The 21,131-nt window shown below is 40.6% G+C and overlaps 1 protein-coding gene across 1 annotated transcript in view; it reads right to left on the bottom strand.

Moving 5' to 3' along the window:
* SMC6 (Structural maintenance of chromosomes 6) overlaps window positions 1–21,131 on the bottom strand; it is a 655,684-nt gene that overhangs the window by 17,179 nt on the left and 617,374 nt on the right. The gene's annotated exons all lie outside the window — the stretch shown is intronic.

Genomic DNA, 21,131 nt, shown 5'->3' with positions numbered 1-21,131 from the left:
AGTTTTCTCAGTCTCTATCAAAATCTTGTTGAATGTTCCTTAGTTTTACCAATGAGTTATTCTACTTTCATTTTCAGTTTGATTAGAATTCAGATTCCTTAAATTTATTGCATATTTTTGGGAATTTATTTTGATTTAAATTTCATCACTGCCTTGTGAAAAGTTTATCCAATAATAAAGTAAATTCACAGCCTTTTAATTTTGTTCTATGTAAACAGTTCATTCTTAATAGTTTCTTATGTTGCTTGTTTTAACCACATTTGGTATTTTTACATTTGTTTTTAGTTTTTTTGAATTGAGAACAGAATCCCAAAGTGGTTTCAAAAATTTTGCTGCTTAAATTTTGTTTAGTACTGAATGAGCTGGATGAAGAGAATTACAAGTGGTATTAGAAAGTTTCTGAGAGGACCAGGGTATGTCTGCCATGGGCAAAAGTTGATGACGTTGTAAAGCATATGTCTTCTTTTAAGGACACAAAAGGTGATATTGTTGTACACGTTGGCACCAATGACATTAACAGTAGGAGATCTGCAGATTTACTTAACAAGTACAGGTCAATGTTGCAAAAAAGCCGTGAATTAGGGTTAAATTTGAAAGTGTCTGCAATTCTTCCCAGATACGATAGGAGGGAGTACATGATGAGAGCCTTGTCAATCAATTCGGCCCTGGAGGAAATGTGCAAGGCTTAAGGGGTAAAATTTTTTTTCAGCCTGGTCTGTGCTTGTTAACAGGAAAGATTGCTTCTATAGGGATGGGATATACTTAAACAGAAAGGGTGCAAGGATATTTGCTGATGCTATCGAGACAGTGTTAGGTGGGTTGGAAAACTCCTAGCTTGGGGGGGGGGGATTCACAGATTAAAAGGTTAAAAGTAGCCGTGGGCAGAGGTGAAGGTGATTCTTGCACAACTTCTATTAGAATAAGTAGCGACCTGGAGCGAGGGGAGCTGGGAGTTTCAGGGAATGATGGCAATCATTGTGAAACAGGTGGGTATATGGGATGTGTTAAGGTAACTAATAATAAGAATAGGAACATGTATACTTGCATGTATACCACTGCTAGAAGTATAGTAAATAAATTTAATGAATTTGAAGTGTTGGTCAAGACATCAAAGGCAGATACTGTTGGGATAGCAGAGATGTGGTGTCACACAGATATAAGGAATGCAGAACTGGAATTTGGGGAGTACAATGTGTACAGAAAGGATAGACAGGATAGGAAGGGAGGAGATGTTATGCTGCTAATTAAGAAAAACAAAATCAAAAGAAGTGCATCCAGTTGATATAGATGAACAGTGCACTGCTGAGTCAGTTTGGTGTGACATAATCACTGCGAAAGCAAAAATAAGAGAAGGAGTGTGTTATACGCCTAATGACTTGAATGAGTACAATGAACAATTGTATAGAGAAATAGAGTAGGCTAGTAAATCAGAATATCTCATAATGGGGGATTTTAACTTCCCAGATATAGACTGGAACTTGTGGGTTGGTCACTTACACACTAGTAAGACTTTTGTGGATTTATTGGATGATTGTTTTCTGCAGCAGCATGTTCGAGAGGCAACCAGAGAGGGTAATACTCTTGATCTGGTTATCAGACGTGATCATTCGTGTATTAAGAATTTGCAGATAAAGGAACCACTAGGTGGCAGTGATCACAGTGTATTGATGTGGGATTTACTTAAAGATATAATTACCATCAGGGGTAAAGGAAAGGGTTTTTGCTTTCGTAAAGATGAGTACAGTGGTCTCAGACAGTTTTTAAATTCTGTACAATGGGATCAACTGATGATGTTACCAACAGTAAATTCTAAGTGGGAAGCATTCAAGAAATTAAAAGTGGGAGCTACAAAAAGTTTCATACCTATTAAGAAATATTGTTCAAGGTTTAGGCCTAAATGGTTATCAAATGAACTAATGACACTTGTGACAGAGAAGAAAACTGCATGGGATGCATATAAATTATCAAGCGACTCAGAAGCCTATCGCAGATATAATCTAGTCTGTAATCAGGTCAAAAAGGAGGTTAGGCAGGTGAAGGCAGATTACGAGAAATCTTTGGCAAAAGATGCTAAGAAAAACAGCAAAGATTTCTTTACTTATATAAACTCTAAAAGGAAGGGGATGAATCTGATTGGTCCACTGGATATCGATGGTTCGGCTGTTGATGATCCTGCTCAGATAGCAAACAAACTGAATGAGTATTTTGCATCTACATTCACACATGAGGAGATATTAAGATTTGAAAATGGCAGAAGGTTATCAAATTGTAGCAGGGTGCTTAATGATTTTGTAATAACTGAGAACAAAGTGGAGGAGAAATTGTTGAAGTTAAACATAAGAAAGGCACTGGGGTGGATGGGATCTATCCAGTTATATTAAAGGAGGCGGCAAAGCAACTAAGCAAACCCTTAGCCATAATTATGAGAGCATCCTTGGACTCAGGGAGGTTCCCATGGACTGGAGATGTGAAAATGTATCCCAAATTTACAAAGGGGGATCGAAGGATGACACGAGTAATAACAGACCAGTTAGTTTAACTTCTGTTCCGGGGAAAATAATGGAGTCACTGGTTAAAGATGCATTGCAGGATCATCTAGACAAGACTGCAGGAATAATTCAGACACAGCATGGGTTTGTTAAGCAAAAGTCTTTTCTGACAAAGTTGATTGGTTATTATGATGTGGTTGCAAAGGAACTGGATGCAAAAAATAATTTTGATATCATATATTTGGATTTCAGGAAAGCTTTTGACACTGTTGCACACGGAAGACTACTCTACAAATTGGAGCAGAATGGTATTAAGGATAAGTTGCTACAATGGATAAATGGATGGTTGAGTGAGAGAAGATGGAGGGCGATAATTAATGGATGCTGCTCTTAGCATTAGCATTAGTAGAGGCATTTGATGCAAGAAAGCAAGCTTATGCAGCATCAGCCAAAAAAAAAAATAAATAAAATAAAATAAAATAAATAAATAAATAAAAAATACCCACTTCCACTTCACCCCTCTGTTCTTTTGAAATACCTGTCCAGCTGAGCCTTAAACTTATTTAGGCTATCAACTTCCAAGACAAGGGATGGAAGTCAGTTCCACCAACCAACCACCCGCTGGCTAAAGGCAAATTTCCTTACGTCTATCCTACATCTGCCTTTCATAAATTTGAATTTATGCCTTAGGTGATTATTCTGAGCAAGAGGAAGAATCCCATCAGCATTGAGCATGCTCAAACCATTCAAGGCTTTATACACCTCTATCAGATCACCTCGCTGGTGCCTAGTCTCCAGACTGTAATTTGCAAAACTTAAGCCTTTCTTCGTAAGAGCAACCCTTTGTTCCATTCACTAATTTTGTTGCCCTTCTCTGTACTTGTTCCAGCATCTCTACATCCTTCTTGAAATGAGGACTCCAGAACTCTTAACTGTGTTGGGAGATAAGTTAGGGTTATAAACTGAAATTGAAATTTTATTTAAATTAAAAGAAATCATGACTCAAACCAGAGCAGCAAAACAAAAGGCTCAAGCTAATGGAAGTGCTGTGGCTGAGAGGAGAACTGAGGGGGGCAGTTGCCTTCTGAATCACAGCCTTCTAAAATGCACAGCTTGCATGATGTTTGTGGAGCATTCAGGTACGGGACATGATATTGCCATGGGGGAAGTCTTTGTGTGTGCGCAATGCAAGGAGTGTATTGAAATCAGGCAACAACTCAGCGTTCTTATGGGCCTATATGAGAGCTTGAAGGACAGGGTGGATGCCCTCGAAGGAACTAAATTGAGGGGCCCATCAAGTTCTCAGCTGCCCACATCAACGCCAGAGCTTGCACTTGGTCATCACGCAACACAGCGGCAACCCCCAAAGCAGAATGCGTTGGTCCCACAGGAACTAGTACTTGTTGGTGATTCTATTGTCAGGGAAACGGAGAACATGCTTTGTATAAAGGATAGGTGGAACAGGACCAGGGTATGTCTGCCAGGGGCAAAGGTTGATGATGTTGTAGAGTGGATATCATCTTTTAAGGGCACAAAAGGTGATATAGTTGTACACGTTGGCAATAATGATATCAAGAGTAGGAGACCGGCAGAGTTACTTAACAAGTACAGGTCACTGTTGAAAAAAAAGCCGTGAATTAGGGTTGAATTTGAAAGTGTCTGCAATTCTGCCCAGACACGATAGGAGGGAGTATATGATGAGAGCCTTGTCGATCAATTTAGCCCTGGAAAGATTGGGCACGGCTCAAGGGGTAGAATTTTTTTCAGCCCGGTCTGTACTTGTTAACAGGAGAGACTGCTTCTACAGGGATGGGATACACTTAAATAGAACAGGTGCAAGAATATTTGTTGATACTATGAAGGCAGTGTTAGGTGGGTCAGAAAACTGCTAGCTTGGGGGGATACAAGGACTAATAGATTAACAGTAGCCACTGGCAGAGGTGAAAGTGATTCTTTCACTGCTTCTATTTGAATGAGCAGCAGCCTGGAAAACAAGATGCAGGGTATTTCAGAGACTGCTGGGAGTCATTGCCGTACAAGTAAACACATGGGTTGTGTTAGGGTAGCTAAGAATATGAACAGGTGCTTGTATACTTCCGTGTACACGAATGCTAGGAGTTTGATAAATAAATTTGATGAATTTGAGGTATTGCCCAAAACAAAAAAGGCAGATATTGTTGGGATATCAGAGACGTGGTTTCACACAGATATGAGGAATGCAGAACTGGAATTTGGGGAGTACAATGTGTACAGAAAGGATAGACAGGGCTGGAAGGGAGGAGGGGTTATGCTATTAAGAAACACACAAAATCCAAGGAAGTGAAGCCAGTCGACATTGCTGGACAGAGCAGTGTCGAGTCAGTTTAGTGTGACTGCTGGGAGTCATTGCAGTACAAGTAAACACATGGGTTTACTTGTACCGCAATTGTGTTAGGGTAGCTAAGAATAGAAATAGGTGCATGTATACTTGCGTGTACACCAATGCTAGGAGTTTAGTAAATAAATTTGATGAATTTGAGGTATTGCTCAAAACATCAAAGGCAGATATTGTTGGGATATCAGAGACGTGGTGTCACACAGATGTAAGGAATGCAGAACTGGAATTTGGGGAGTACAACGTCTACAGAAAAGATAGACAGAATAGGAAGGGAGGAGGGGTTATGCTATTAGTTAAGAAACACATCAAATCCAAGGAAGTGAAGCCAGTGGACATCACTGGCTTCACTTTCTTGGATTTGACTCGACACCTTGGATTTGACACCAAACTGACTCGACATTGGACAGTGCAGTGTCGAGCCAGTTTGGTGTGACATAAGCATTGGGAGATCAAAATTGAGAGTAGGAGTGTGCTATAGGCCTAATGACTCTGATGAGTATAGTAAGAAACTGTACAGGGAAATAGAGTGGGCCAGTAAATCAGAGAGTCTTATAATGGGAGATTTTGATTTCCCAGATATTGACTGGAATTTGGGGGCTGGTCACTCACACACTAGCAAGGCTTTTGTGGATTTATTGGATGATTGTTTTCTACATCAGCATGTTCGGGAGGCAACTAGAGGGAGGAATACTCTTGATTTGATTATCAGCAGTGATTCTTCATGCATTAAGAATCTGCAGATAAATGAACCACTAGGTGGCAGCGATCACAGTGTGCTGAAGTGGGATTTACACAAAGAGGTAACTACCATTAGGGTTAAAGGGAAGGGTTATTGCTTTCGTAAAGGCGACTACGATTTACTGAGACAGTATTTAAATTCTATACAGTGGGACCAACTGATGATGTTACCAACAGCAAATGCAAAATGGGAAGCATTCAAAGAACCTATCTTGGAAGCTACTAGGCTTTACATACCAACTAAGAAATATTGTTCAAGGTTTAGGCCTAAATGGATGTCAGATGAACTGATGAGGCATATGGCAGAGAAGAAACATGCATGGGATACATACAAATTAACACATGACACAGAAGCCTATGATAGATACAAGTTGATCTGTAACCAAGTTACAAAGGAGGTTAGGCAGGCGAAGGCAGATTACGAGAAATCTTTGGCAAGGGATGCAAAGAAAAACAGCAAAGAGTTCTTTACTTATGTAAACTCTAGAAGGAAGGGGATGAATCAGATTAGTCCACTTGATATCAATGGGTCAACTGTTGATGATCCTGCTCAGGTAGCTAACAAACTAAATGAATATTTTGCATCGACATTCACACATGAGGAGTTATTTAGCGAGGGGAAAGCCACAGGTGTATTCAACTCTAGCAGTAAGCTAGAGAATCTTGTAATAACTGAGGGTAAAGTGGAGGAGAAATTATTGAAGATAAACACAAGAAAGGCACCCAGGGTGGATGGGATCTATCCAGTTATATTAAAGGAGGCAGCAGAGGAAGTAAGCAAACCTTTAGCCATAATTATGAGAGCTTTCTCGGACTCAAGGGAGGTACCCACAGACTGGAGTTTTGCAAATATGACCCCAATTCACAAAGGAGGATCAAAGGCTGACACAAGTAATTATAGACCTGTGAGCTTAACTTCTGTTCCAGGAAAATTAATCGAGGCACTAGTTAAAGAAGCACTGCAGGGTCATTTAGACAAGACTTCAGTTATAACTCGGACACAGCATGGTTTTGTTAAGGGGAAGTCTTGCCTGACCAATTTGATTGGATACTATGATGCAGTCACAAAGGAACTGGATGCAGGGAATAACACTGATATTATATACTTGGATCTTAGAAAGCCTTTTGATACTGTTGCACATGGAAGACTGCTGCACAAATTGGAGCAGTGTAACATTGGAGGCAAATTGCTGCTGTGGATAAAGGGGTGGCTGAGGGGGAGAAGACAGAGAGTGGTAATCAATGGACACTGCTCGTCGTGGACTAATGTTATTAGTGGAGTCCCTCAGGGACTAGTTTTGGGTCCATTATTGTTTCCTGTATTCATAAATGATATTGATGATGGTATATCAAGCTTAATGTCGAAGTTTGCAGACGATACAAAGGTAGGCAGGGTTGTCAAGGACACTACTGACACTATGCTGCTGCAACAGGATCTGGAAAGGTTGAGAAGATGGGCTGAGAGGTGGCAAATGAAGTTTAACATTGACAAATGTAAAGTACTACACATGGGAAACAGCAACACCAGAGCAACGTATCAACTCTGTGTACTACACTGACAGTGGTAGAGAATGAAAGGGACCTGCGGGTGGTTGTGCAGGCAGATATGAAATTTTCTGAGCAATGCAGACGGGCTGGAAGAGTAGCTCATGGTGTATTGTCAATGATATATAGGAATTTTTCTAGCAGGGATAAGGAGGTGATTATTCCCTTGTATAAGGCAATGGTCAGGCCACACCTAGAGTACTGTACACAGGTCTGGAGGCCTCATTTCAAGAAGGATGTAGAGCTGCTGCAACGAGTACAGAGAAGGGCAACAAGATTAGTGAATGGAACAAAGGGGTGCTCTTAAGAAGAAAGACTTAAGTTTTTCAAATTACAGTGTCTGGAGACTAGGCACCAGCGAGGTGATCTGATAGAGGTGTATAAAGCCTTGAATGGTTTGAGTATGCTCAATGCTGATGGGATTCTTCCTCTCGCTCAGAATAATCACCTGAGAGGGCATAAATTCAAATTGAGGAAAGACAGCTGTAGGATAGACGTGCGGAAATTAGCCTTTAGCCAGCGGGTGGTTGGTTGGTAGAACAGACTTCCATCCCTTGTCGTGGAAGTTGATAGCCTAAATAAGTTTAAGGCTCAGCTGGACAGGTATTTTGAACGAACAGAGGGGTGAAGTGGAAGTGGTTTTTTTTTTTTTTTTTTTTTTTTTGGCTGATGCTGCATAAGCTTGCTTTCTTGCATCAAATGCCTCTACTAATGCTAATGCTAACTGTATACAGTACTCTAGATGTGGCCTGACTATTGCCTTATACAAGGGAATAATCACCTCCTTATCCCTGCTAGAAAAATTCCTATATATCATCGACAATACACCATGAGCTACTCTTGCAGCCCGTCTGCACTGCTCAGAAAACTTCATATCTGCCTGCACAACCACCCCCCAGGTCCCTTTCATTCTATACCACTGCCAGTGTAGTACCACAGAGTTGATACCTTGCTCTGGGATTGCTGTTTCCCATATGTAGTACTTTACATTTGTCAATGTTAAACTTCATTTGCCACCTCTCAGCCCATCTGCTCAACCTTTCCAGATCCTGTTGCAGTAGCATAGTGTCAGTAGTGTCCTTGACAACCCTGCCAACCTTCCTATCGTCTGCAAACTTGTACATTAAGCTAGATATACCATCATCAATATCATTCATAAATACCGAAAACAATAATGGACCCAATACTGAACCCTGAGGGACTCCAATAATAACATTAGTCCACGATGAGCAGCGTCCATTGATTACCAATCTCTGTCTTCTCCTTCTCAACCATCCCTTTATCCATAGCAGCAATTTGCCTCCAATGCCACACTGCTCCAATTTGTGCAGCACTCTTCCATGTGCAACAGTATCAAAAGCCTTTCTAAGATCCAAGTATATAATATCAAAGTTATTCCCTGCATCCAGTTCTTTTGTGACTTCATCATAGTATCTAATCAAATTGGTCAGGCAAGACTCCCCCTTAACAAAACCATGCTGTGTCTGGGCTATAACAAAAGTCTGGTCTAGATGATCCTGCAGTGCTTCTTTAACCAGTGCCTCCATTAATTTTCTGGGAACAGAAGTTAAACTAACAGATCTATAATTACTTGTGTCGCCCTTTGATCCTGCTTTGTGAATTGGGGTCACATTTGCATATCTCCAGTGAATGGGTACTTCCCCTCAGTCCAAGGAAGCTCTCATAATTATGGCTAAGGGTTTGCTTACTTCCTTTGCTGCCTCCTTTAATATAACTGGATAGATCCCATCCATCCCAGGTGCCTTTCTTGTATTTATCTTCAACAATTTCTCCTCCACTTTACCCTCAGTTATTACAAGATTCTCTAGCTTACTGCCAGAGTTGAATACACCTCTGGCATTCCCCTTGCTGAATAACTCCTCATGTGTCGATGCAAAATATTCATTTAGTTTGTTAGCTACCTGAGCAGGATCATCAACAGTTGACCCATCGATATCAAGTGGACCAATCTGATTCATCCCCTTCCTTCTAGAGTTTACATAAGTAAAGAACTCTTTGCTGTTTTTCTTTGCATCCCTTGCTAAAGATTTCTCGTAATCTGCCTTCGCCTGCCTAACCTCCTTTGTAACTTGGTTACAGATCAACTTGTATCTATCATAGGCTTCTGTGTCATGTGTTAATTTGTATGTATTCCATGCATTTTTCTTCTCTGCCATATGTCTCATTAGTTCATCTGACATCCACTTAGGCCTAAACCTTGAACAGTATTTCTTAGTTGGTATGTAACGTCTAGTAGCTTCCAAGATAGGTTCTTTGAATGCTTCCCATTTTGCATTTGCTGTTGGTAACATCATCAGTTGGTCCCACTGTATAGAATTTAAATACTGTCTCAGTCCATCATAGTCGCCTTCACGAAAGCAATAACCCTTCCCTTTACCCCTAATGGTAGTTACCTCTTTGAGTAAATCCCACTTCAGCACACTGTGATCACTGCCACCTAGTGGTTCATTTACCTGCATATTCTTAATGCATGAAGAATCACTACTGATAATTAAATCAAGAGTATTACTCCCTCTAGTTGCCTCCCGAACATGCTCATACAGAAAACAATCATCCAATAAATCCACAAAATCCTTGCTAATGTGTGAGTGACCAGCCCCCAAATTCCAGTCAATATCTGGAAAATTAAAATCCCCCATTATAAGTCTCTCTGATTTACTGGCCGACTCTATTTCCCTGTACAGTTTCTTATTATACTCATCATTAGGCCTATAGCTCACTCCTACTCTCAATTTTGATCTCCCAATGCTTATGTCACACCAAACTGACTCGACACTGCACTGTCCAGAAATGTCGACTCGCTTCACTTCCTTGGATTTTATGTGTTTCTTAACTAATAGCATAACCCCTCCTCCCTTCCTATCCTGTCTATTCTTCGTGGACTATCGTTATTAGTGGAGTCCCTCAGGGTACAGTGTTGGGTCCATTGCAGTTTTCTGTATTTATAAATGATACTGATGATGGTATATCAAGCTTAATGTCCAAATGTCCAAGTTTTTCAGATGATACAAAGGTTGGCAGGGTTGCTGAGGACACTACTGACCGTATGCTATTGCAACAGGATCTGGAAAGGTTGAGCAGATGGGCTGAGTGGTGGCAAATTAAGTTTAACATTGACAAATGTAAAGTACTATATATGGAAAATAGTAACTCCAGAGTAATGTATCAAATCTGTGGTACTACACTGACAGTGGTAGAGAATGAAAAGGACATGGGGGTAATTGTGCAATATAACACTGGTCCTTGAGGTTGTCACAAATATTCTCTCAGATATGTCATACAAGCTGTAGTTGCTACCTGGGAGTCTAAAACACTGATGTCACTGATATTCGGGTGACACTCAAGTCAAGTGGACCCAATATTGGCGAAGTCCGGATAGTCTGTGACAGCCAAATCCTATTCTTGCACCTTCACAATGGTGGGAATGTGAGTAATCCTGGGTATAACCTCCATGCACAAGTATATGGTGGGTGACCACCCAGGTGTGAACTAACGTAAGCAGGGGTCGAGGTGTGGTACCCACACCACATGGAGCAATGTCGCCTCTCTATGTTACCAGGCAGTACTAGGTGGTAGATGACTCTCATCAACCGGTGAAATACCACCACTTTGCTTATTGGAGGGTTGAAGTGGTGGAATCCATGTCTAGTCTCTAGAGCTAAGTTCTGGTCAACCCTTCCCCCTCTCTTCCATCATGCAGTATGAGTGATGTTATGATGTTTTCAGGTTATGATGAATATCATGGCGAGATCCAATATTCCTTACATTTCGAGGGTACCGCTCTAAAGTGGTGTTCGCCGGCCGGCAGCTAGTTAGTACACCGGACCGAACCTATTGGTAATTCTCTAGGAGGCTTCCGGATCAGCTATCGTATAATCTTGCTACCTCTACTCTGCCAGATAGTGACTGGAGGAAGTCCGAGTAGTGTGCATGCGAGGGGCACTGTTGAGGCCATGTTACGTCAGGGATCTGAGTATATTCTTACCATGTGTATGCCATATACAAAAATTTCATTACTTTATACAGCATGTCCCACCCACTTTTTCTTACTATTGAATACACCATGAATTGTCAAACTAATAGAGCAAGCTTATCTGCAAAAAGATCTAAACCTCCCAAGCACTTCCTAATTCATTTCACAAATTTACATGGTCTCAATTCTAATCTCAACGATGTCCATTTCCACTTGCAGTCTGCCAAGCCCCATGTACTGTTTCTGAGAGAATCTCAGTTATCGGTTGATTCAACTACTGCTGATCTCAGATGCCCAAATTATTCGCTGTACGATTCCTTTCGCCTCAAAGATGGTGCTTATGCATATATCCATTTTTGATATTCCCTGTCGGAGACTTAGCAATTTGGAATCTCCTTTCTTTGATCTTCTCTGGCTTAAAATCTCTCTACCTCATTGTATAAAATTCATCTGTTGTCTCTACCGTTCTCCCAACTCCACTAATCACTTGGAGCTCTTTGACTTCCTCTCTTTACAAGTTGATTTTCTCCAGTCCAACTTTCCTAACAGCGAGGTAATTTTCCTTAGTGATTTTAATGTTCACAACTCCAGCTAGCTTCCGTTTTCTAGTCACACTGACCTAGCTGGTCGAGATGCTGAGCCTTTTGCAATTACTAATGACCTTGCACAGATTGTTCATTTACTTACAAGAATACCCGACAATCCTAATCATACAGCCAATACGATTGATCGTTTTCTCACAAACAACCCTTCTAAGTACACGGTCGAAGTGAGAGGTCCTTTAGGCACTTCAGATCACAACTTGGTGATTGTCTCTTCTCCAATGGAACCTTTATCTCATGGCTATTCTCAACCACATGTTATTTGGCATTACAAGAATGCAAAATGGGATGACCTGCGATACTTCTTTTCCTTGGTTGGATTACCGTTTCAAAACTTCTGATGTCAACGTTTGCTCAGATCATGTCAGTGAAATTATTCTTGAAGGAATCGAACCCTTTATCCCACACTCCACTTTAAAATCTTATCCTTTATCTAAAACTTGGTTTTCCAATAAAAGTGCTAAAGCAGTTCAAGAGAAGAATGTTACATATCGTAATTGGCTTGTTTCTAATTCTTCAGCTTAATTTTCTGCCTACACCAAAGCTCGCAACAATTGTAAAGCAGTTATTATTCAGTCCAAACTAGAGTTTGAACAGGCTAAGAGTAGAAAACTTGCTTCTTGCCCTAATGGTAGCCGAGCATTTTGGTCCCTTGCCAAAGCTATTCTCCGCAACTTTTGCCCATCTCTGCTCCCACCTCTGTCCAAACCAGATGGTCTGTTGTCACTTCAGACAAGGATAAAGCTGACCTGCTAGCATCCCATTTTACTTCCAACTCATGTATTAATGGTTTTGGTAAAATACCTCCCACCAATTCCAAAACGCTCCATTCAATGCCTCCTGTGGTCTTCCGTCAAAAGGACGTCAGAAGGATTTTGACGAATCTTGATGCTAAGAAAGCTCCAGGTCCCGATGGTATTTCTCCACTTGTTCTCAAAACCTGTGCTCCTGAACTTACTCCTATTCTTTGCTGCCTTTTTTCACTTTCTTATTCCAAAGGTGTTTTTCCTTCTGCTTGGAAATTTGTTCATATCCAGCCAGTTCCTAAAAAGAGTGACAAATCCCTCCCATCCAATTATCATCCCATTGCAATTACTTCTGCTCTTTCTAAAGTAATGGAGAAATCAATTAACCGCCAACTCTTAAGCTACCTAGAAATCTTCTGTCTGATCAACGATTGCCAGTATGGATTCCGTCAATGTCGATCCACTGGTGATGTTCTGGGTTATGTTACCCATTTATGGACTAATTCAATGGAAAGGTTTGGTGAAACACAAGTAGTTTCTCTTGACATCTCAAAGGCTTTCGATCGTGTTTGGTATAAAGATCTAAACAAGCTTCCATCTTATGGTTTGCCAACTGTTTTTAGTAATTGGTTATCCAGTTTTCTCTCTGATCGCTCACTGAGGGTGATGGTAGATGGTTCTCTGTCTTCTAACTTCTCCACTAATGCCGGTGTTCCACAAGGTTCAGTTCTTTCCCTCACTCTTTTCCTCTTGTATATTAATGACCTTCTTCCATTGACTGGAAATCCTATCCATAGTTTTGCCGATGATAGCACATTGCATTCTACTTTCCATTTTGAGAAACCTTGTCCTGCTCAATCAGCTTCAACTTCTCTAAAATCTGGTACCAATTCCTTAAATGCCGATCTTCAGGTAATTCTCCAGTGGGGCAAAGACAACATAGTTGATTTCAACCCTTCTAAAACTCAGTCTTGTCTTATATCTCGCAAAAAGGATTCTTCTGCTCCTATGCTTATCTTTAGCGACACTCCGATTTCTAGGCAAAACGATATATCTCTTTTGGGGATTACCCGGACTTCTCATCTCTCTTGGCACAAGCACATTTCAAATATTGCTTCTTCTGCATCTGAAAAACCTGGTTTCCTTTTTCGCCCTTGGTGTTATTTTTCTTCCAAACATCTGCTCACTCTGTTTAAATCGCAAATCTGTCCTGCCATGGAATATTGTTCCCACATCTGGGTTGGTGCCAAAACCTCTCTCAGGCTTCTTGGTTCCATTTAGAAGAGGGCAGTTAGGTTAATTAATGTCTCATTTCTAACAGAGTCTCTCCCCACGCTATCTCATAGATGTAATGTTTCTGCTGCATGCCTCTTCTAAAGATACTTCCATGGGCACTGTTCTTCTGAATTAACCTCTATAATTCCTGCTCTCTCTTTCAAAATGGTCCGAACACATGATGCCACTAGCGAACATCCATTTACCGTCCAACTTCAAACTAACAGAACTAACTTTTCACCTTCCTCGTTTATTCATTCAACTGCTGTTTTCTGGAACAACCTTCCTTCATACGTATTTCCTGAAAATTACAGTCTACAAAAGTTCAAGTCCAATGTCAACAAATATCTTCTTTCATCTTCTCAACCTCCACCCCAAGCACGGTACTAAGTACTCTCCCTGGAACAGAAGTTAAACTAACAGGTCTATAATTACTTGTGTCGCATTTGGAAGAAAAGTATTCCTACTCTCTCTCTATCAAAACAGTCCGAACACATGCCGCCACTAGCCAACGTCCTTTTACTGTTCAACTTCAAACTCACAGAACCAACTTTTCACCTTCCTCGTTTATTCATTCAACTGCAGGCGCCTTCGTAGCCTGGTGGGAATGAGCAGTAGTGCGTAGCGCATGCTTCTTGATTAGACCGGGGTTCGAGCCCGTCACGACCAAATACGGAGGATGCGGAAAGGTCAGGGAATGACCACCGCATCTTCCCTGAGCAATATGGCCTTAGTTGCTAATGCTTCTAAAAACCAAATAACAAACAAACAACAACATTCAACTGCTGTTTTCTGGAACAACCTCCTTTCATACGTATTTCCTGAAAATTACAGTCTACAGAACTTCAAGTCCAATGTCAACAAATATCTTCTTTTATCTTCTCAACTTCCACCCCAAGCACTGTACTAAGTACTATAGGTTCTAACCCTCTCTTGTTTGGGGTGTACTTAAAAAAAAAAAAAAAAAAAAAATATCACCAAGGAGGATCAAAGGGCGACACAAGTAATTATAGACTTGTTAGTTTAACTTCTGTTCCAGGGAAATTAATGGAGGCACTGGTTAAAGAAGCACTGCCGGATCATCTAGACAAGACTTCAGTTATAGCTCAGACACAGCATGGGTTTGTCAAGGTGAGGTCTTGTCTGACCAATTTGATTGGATATTTTGATGTGATCACAAAGGAACTGGATGCAAAGAATAATTTTGATTTCATATATTTGGATCTTAGAAAGGCTTTTGATACTCTTTTTTTTTTTTTTTTGCATTGAAGACTACTGCACAAATTGGAGATGTGTAGCACTGGAGGTAAACTGCAGCAATGGATAAAGGGATGGTTGGGTGGGAGAAGACAGAGAGTGGTAATCAATGGACACTGCTCTTTGTGGACTAATGTTATTAGTGGAGTTTCCCGGGGTTCAATGTTGGGTCCATTGTTTGCTGTATTTATAAATGATATTGATCATGGTATATCAGGCTTAATTTCCAAGTTTGCAGACGATACGAAGGTTGACAGGGTTGTTAATGACAGAACACAACTGCAACAGGATCTAGAAAAATTGAGCAGATGTGCTGAGAAGTGGCAACTGAAGTTTAACATTGACATATGTAAAGTACTGCATATGGGAAGCAGTAACCCCAGAGTAATGTATCAACTGTGTGGTACTACACTGACGGTGATAGAGAATGAAAAGGATCTGGGGGTAATTGTTCAGTCAGATATGAAGGTTTCTGAGTGGCGCAGACGGTCTACAAGAATAGCGCATGTTGTCTTGTCAATGATTTACAGGAATTTTTCTAACAAGGATAAGGAGGTGATTATCCCCTTCTATAAGGCAATGGTCAGGCCAAACCTTGAGTACTGTATACGGGCCCAGAGGCCTCATTTTAAGAATGTTTTGAAACTGTTGGAAGAAGTACAGAGAAGGGCAACAAGATTAGTGAATGGAACAAAGGTTTGCTCTTATGAAAAAAGAGCTTAAGTTTTGCAAATTACAGTGTCTGGAGACTAGGCACCTGCGAGGCAATCTGATTGAGGTGTTTAAAACTTTGAATGGTTTGAGAATGCTCAATGCTGATGGGATTCATCTCTTGCTCAGAAGAATTGCCTGAGAGGGCATAAATTCAAATTGAGAAAAGACAGTTGTAGGATAGATATGTGGTAGTTTTCCTTTAGCCGGAAAGTTGTTAATTGCTGAAACAAACTTCCATCAGTTGTTGTAGATGTTGATAGCTTAAAAAGATTCAAGGTAGAACTAGACAAAAATTTGTAGCGAGTGGATGGGTGAAAGGAGGAGGACTTTTTTTTTGGCTGATGCTGTATAAGCTTGCTTTCTTGTATCATATGCCTTATGATGCCTCACTAATGCTATTGATAATAATTATAAATTCTGATTAAAAATTCATGATTTTTTAATTGGTGGTTATTTACTGATTCGGCAGAAATATCTCCAAATGAATCTTTTAAACGTGATTACAAACTGAGTTTACTGTAAGAATATTTGCTGATGCTATCGAGGCAGTGTTAGGTGGGCTGGAAAACCGCTAGCTTGGGGAGGGGATACAAGGACTAATAGACTAACAGTAGTCACTGGCAATGGTGAAAGTGATTCTTGCACTGCTTCTATTGGAATGAGCAGCAGACTGGGCAAAAAAGATGCAGGATATTTGAGAGACTGATGGGAGTCATTGTGGTACAAGAAAACACATGGGTTGTGTTAGAGTAGCTAAGAATAGGAACAGATGCATGTATACTTGCGTATACACCAATACTAGCAGTTTGGTAAATAAATTTGATGAAAGTAGATACTGTTGTAATATCAGAGATGTGTGTCACACAGATATAAGGAATGCGGAACTGGAATTTGGGGAGTACAATGTGTACAGGAAGGATAGACAGGATAGGAAGGGTTAAGCTATTAGTTAAGAAACACAAAATTCAAGGAAGTGCAGCCAGTTGACATCGCTGGACAGTGCAGTGCTGAGTCAGTTTAGGGTGAAAAAACACTGGGAGATCAAAATTGAGAGCAGGAGTGTGTTATAGGCCTAATTGACTCTGATGAGTATAATAAAAAAAGTACAGGGAAATACAGAGTGGGCCAATAAATTAGAGAGTCTTATTTCTATAAATTAGAGAGTCATTATAAGAATGGGGGATTTTAATTTCCCAGATATTGACTGGAATTTCTGGGTTGGTCACTCACACACTAACAATGCTTTTATGGATTTATTGGATGATTGTTTTCTACATCAGCATGTTTGCGAGGAAACTAGAGGGAGTAATACCCTTGATATGATTATCAGTAGTGATTCTTCATGCGTTAAGAATCTGCAGAGAAAGGAATCACAAGGTGGCAGTGATCACAGTGTGCTGAAGTTGGATTTACTCAAAGAGGTAACTACCATCAGGGTAAAGGAAAGGGTTTCTGCTTTCATAAAGGCGACTACGGTGGTCTGAGACAGAATTTAAATTCTATAAGGTGGGACCAACTGATGATGTTAACACAGCAAATTCAAAATGGGAGGCATTCAAAGAATTAATCTATCTTGGAAGCTACTAGGCATTACATGCCAACTAAGAAATATTGTTCAAGATTCAGGCCTAAATGGATGTTAGATGAACTAATAAGACATATGGCAGAGTAGAAAAATGCATGGGATACATATAAATTAATGGGTGACATAGAAGCCTATGATTGATATAAGCTAGTCTGTAACCAAGTCACTAAGGAGATTAGGGAAACAAAGCCAGATTATGAGAAAACTTTGGCAAAGGATGCAAAGAAAAACAGCATGGAGTTCTTTACATATGTAAAGTCTAGAAGGAAAGGAATGGATCAGACTGGTCCAATGGATATTGATGGATAAACTGTTGATGATCCTGCTCAGGTGGCTAACAAACTAAATGAGTATTTTGCATCTACATTCACACATGAGGAGTTATTCAGGGAGGGTAATGGCGCAGGTGAATTAAACTCTGGCAGTGAGCTAGATGATTCTGTAATAACTGAGAGGAAAGTGGAGGAGAAATTGTTGAATATAAACATAAAAAAAGGCATACGTGGTGGATGGGATCTACCCAGTTATATTAAAAGAGGCAGCAAAGGAAGAAAGCAAACCCTTAGCCATAATTATGAGAGCTTCCTTGGACTCAGGAGAGGTATCCATGGATTGGAGATGTGCAAATGTGACCCCAATTCACAAAGGAGGATTAAAGGGTGACACAAGTAATTATAGACCTGTTAGTTTAACTTCTGTTCCAGGGAAATTAATGGAGGCACTGGTTAAAGAAGCATTGCAGGATCATTTAGAAAAGACTTCAGTTATTGGTCGGACACAGCATAGTTTTGTTAAGGGGAAGTCTTGTCTGACCGATTTGATTGGATACTATGATGTGGTCACAAAGGAACTGGATGCTGTTGTTGTTGTTTTGGTTTTTAGGAGCATTAGCAACTAAGGCCATATTGATCCGGGAATATGCGTTGGTCATTCCCTGACCTTACCGCTTACTCCGTACTTGGTGGTGACAGGCTCGAACCCTGGTCTAATCAAGAAGCGTGTGCTACGCACTGTTGCTCCTTCTCACCTGGCTACGGAGGCGCCTAAGAAACTGGATGCAGGGAATCACTTTGATATCATACATTTGGATCTTAGAAAGGCTTTTGATACTGTTGCACATGGAAGACTGCTGCACAAATTGGAGCTGTGTGGCATTGGAGGCAAATTGCTGTTATGGATAAAAGGATGGTTGAGTGGGAAAAGACAGAGTGGTAATCAGTGGACACTGCTCTTCGTGAACTAAGTTATTAGTGGAGTCCTTCAGGGTTCAGTGCTGGGTACATTGTTGTTTTCTGCATTTATAAATGATATTGTTCATGGTACATCAGGCTTAATGTCCAAGTTTGCAGACGATAGTAAGTTTGGCAGAGTTGTTAAGGACACTAATGAAGTTGAGCAGATGGTCTGAGAGGTGGTAAATTAAGTTTAACATTAACAAATGTAAAGTACTACATATGGGAAGCAGTAACCCAAGAATAATGTATCAACTGTGTGGTACTACACTGACAGTGGTAGAGAATGAAAAGGACCTTGGGGTAATTGTGTAGGCAGATATGAAGCTTTCTGAGCAGTGCAGAGGGTCTGCAAGAGTAGCTCATGGTATCTTATCAATGACATAGAGGAATTTTTCTAGCAGGAATAAGGAAGTGATTATCCCCTTGTATAAAGCAATGATCAGGCCACACCTTGAGTACTGTATAGAGGTCTGGAGGCCTCATTTTAAGAAGGATGTAGATCTATTGGAACGAGTATAGAGAAGGGAAATAAAATTAGTGAATGGAACGAAGGGTTGCTCTTGCGAAGAAAGGCTTATGTTTTGCAGATTACAGTGTCTGGAGACTAGGCACTTGCAAGGTGATCTGATTGAAGTGTATAAAGCCTTCAATGGTTTTAGCATGGCCAATGCTGATGGGATTCTTCCTCTTTCTCAGAATAATCACCTGAGAGTATAAATTCAAATTGAGGAAAGACAGTTGTAGGTTAGATTGTGCGGATGTTTGCCTTTAGCCAGAAGGTAGTTGATTGGTGGAACAGACTTCCATCTTTCATTGTGGAAGTTGATAGCCTAAATAAATTTAAGGCTCGTTCAGGTATTTGGAACAAATGGAGGGGTGAAATGGGAGCGGTTTTTTTTTTTTTTGGCTTATGCTGCATAAGCTTGCTTTCTTGCATCGTATGCCTTTACTAATGCTAAAGTGAATTTTAAATGCCTTTCATTCAGTCACAGAGTCAGGTAATGATGCTGGAGGTGATTTCCCAATACTCTTTCTGTAATTAAAATTCTCTCTATACATTATTCAGAGCAGCATGCATTAGAACAGAAATTGCAAAGTGCTCTTTTTTTGAGCCCCTAACTTTTTTCTTCCTTCAACAGTAAGTTTTAGTGGAAAGACAATCCAACATGTAAAAGTGCACCTTCACTGAGGAGAAGGTAAGTTCTTAGTTTTCAGTTTTAAAACTTTGCATATTCTTGAAATAAAGGAAGCAGATAAGAGACGAGTTTAGTAGTCACAAAACTTAATGCCTTTTGTTATACAGGGTGTCTCAAAAATATTGGTACAAACGTTTAGGGGAGGTAGGTAACATCTAAACGAATGTGAATTGCATAGGAACCCATAACCGGAAACATCACCGTAAGTCGGTACACAGTGCTGTTCACGAGACGGAAAATTTCTAGTTTACTCATTCAAGCAGTAGTCGCCGCACGAGGAGCATGCATCGATATACGAACTGTGAGCTAGCAGACATGCACCTAGTGTATGGATTAGCATAGGGCCCACACGGTGTGCACCTCCATGTGGCACAACATCACTTCGCAATAAATGTGTGGGCAGGTATGGTTGGTGACTGCTTAGTCAGCCCACACCTGTTACCATCCCGCACGAACTCCGCTAAATATCAGATCTTTCTTGAATAAGTTCTACCAGGGTTACTTGACGATGTTCCAGCAAATGTGAGAACATTTGGTTTCAACATGACGGGGCGTCTGCCCATTATTATTTAGCCATATAGCGCAAGGAAGCCTGAGGCTTATGGTGCACAAGCCAAAAAAAAATTCCAAGTTACCATGAGAGAGAGAGAGAGAAGTAGAAAGGAATCACCAAGAAAGAGAAGAATAATGATATCCAGCTCATGACCCTGGGTGTGCTAAGCCCATATTAACCAGATGCAAGTCCCTGGGGTGATTATGGAAGGTGTGTTCGTGACCATTTGAACAGGCATTTTGGGCGTTGATGGACCCGTTGCCTGGCCCCCACGCTCACCTGATTTATTGAGCCTGGATTTCTTTATGTGAGGGGGCCCTCAATCTATCGTGTATGAATCACCTGTGGAGACTGAAATGGATCTCGTGGCGAGACTCGTGTGCACTGCTGCTACAGTCAACGAAACTCCAAGTGTGTTCGACAGTGTCCACCAATCCATGCTGGTCGGTGTCACGCATGCATCGCGTCTCATGGTGGAACCTTCGAGCATCTGTTGTAACATCATGAAATGCATCCATCTCGTACTCCATTGTTAATATTATGTCAAATAAATGTTTGCCACTAATTACTGTCTTGTGTTATTTCTGCTTCTTGTGCCTCTGCTAATACTTTCCCGTGACGTTTCTGGTTATGGGTTCCTATGCGATTCACATTCCTTTAGATGTTACCTACCTCCCCTAAACGTTTGTACCAATATTTTTGAGACACCCTGTGTATATATATATATATATATATATATATGTGTACACGTGTGTGTGTGTGTGGTAGAAATAATAAAACTATTGAAAAGCCAGTAGATATAAATATCCTATATGATATGATCAA

This window comes from Mastigoproctus giganteus, chromosome 7 (assembly GCF_048544385.1).
Source record: "Mastigoproctus giganteus isolate SK-2022 chromosome 7, ASM4854438v1, whole genome shotgun sequence".
Lineage (NCBI taxonomy): Eukaryota > Metazoa > Arthropoda > Arachnida > Uropygi > Thelyphonidae > Mastigoproctus > Mastigoproctus giganteus.
Note: the sequence above shows the minus strand (reverse complement) of the source record. Positions and strands in the feature narration are given on the sequence as shown.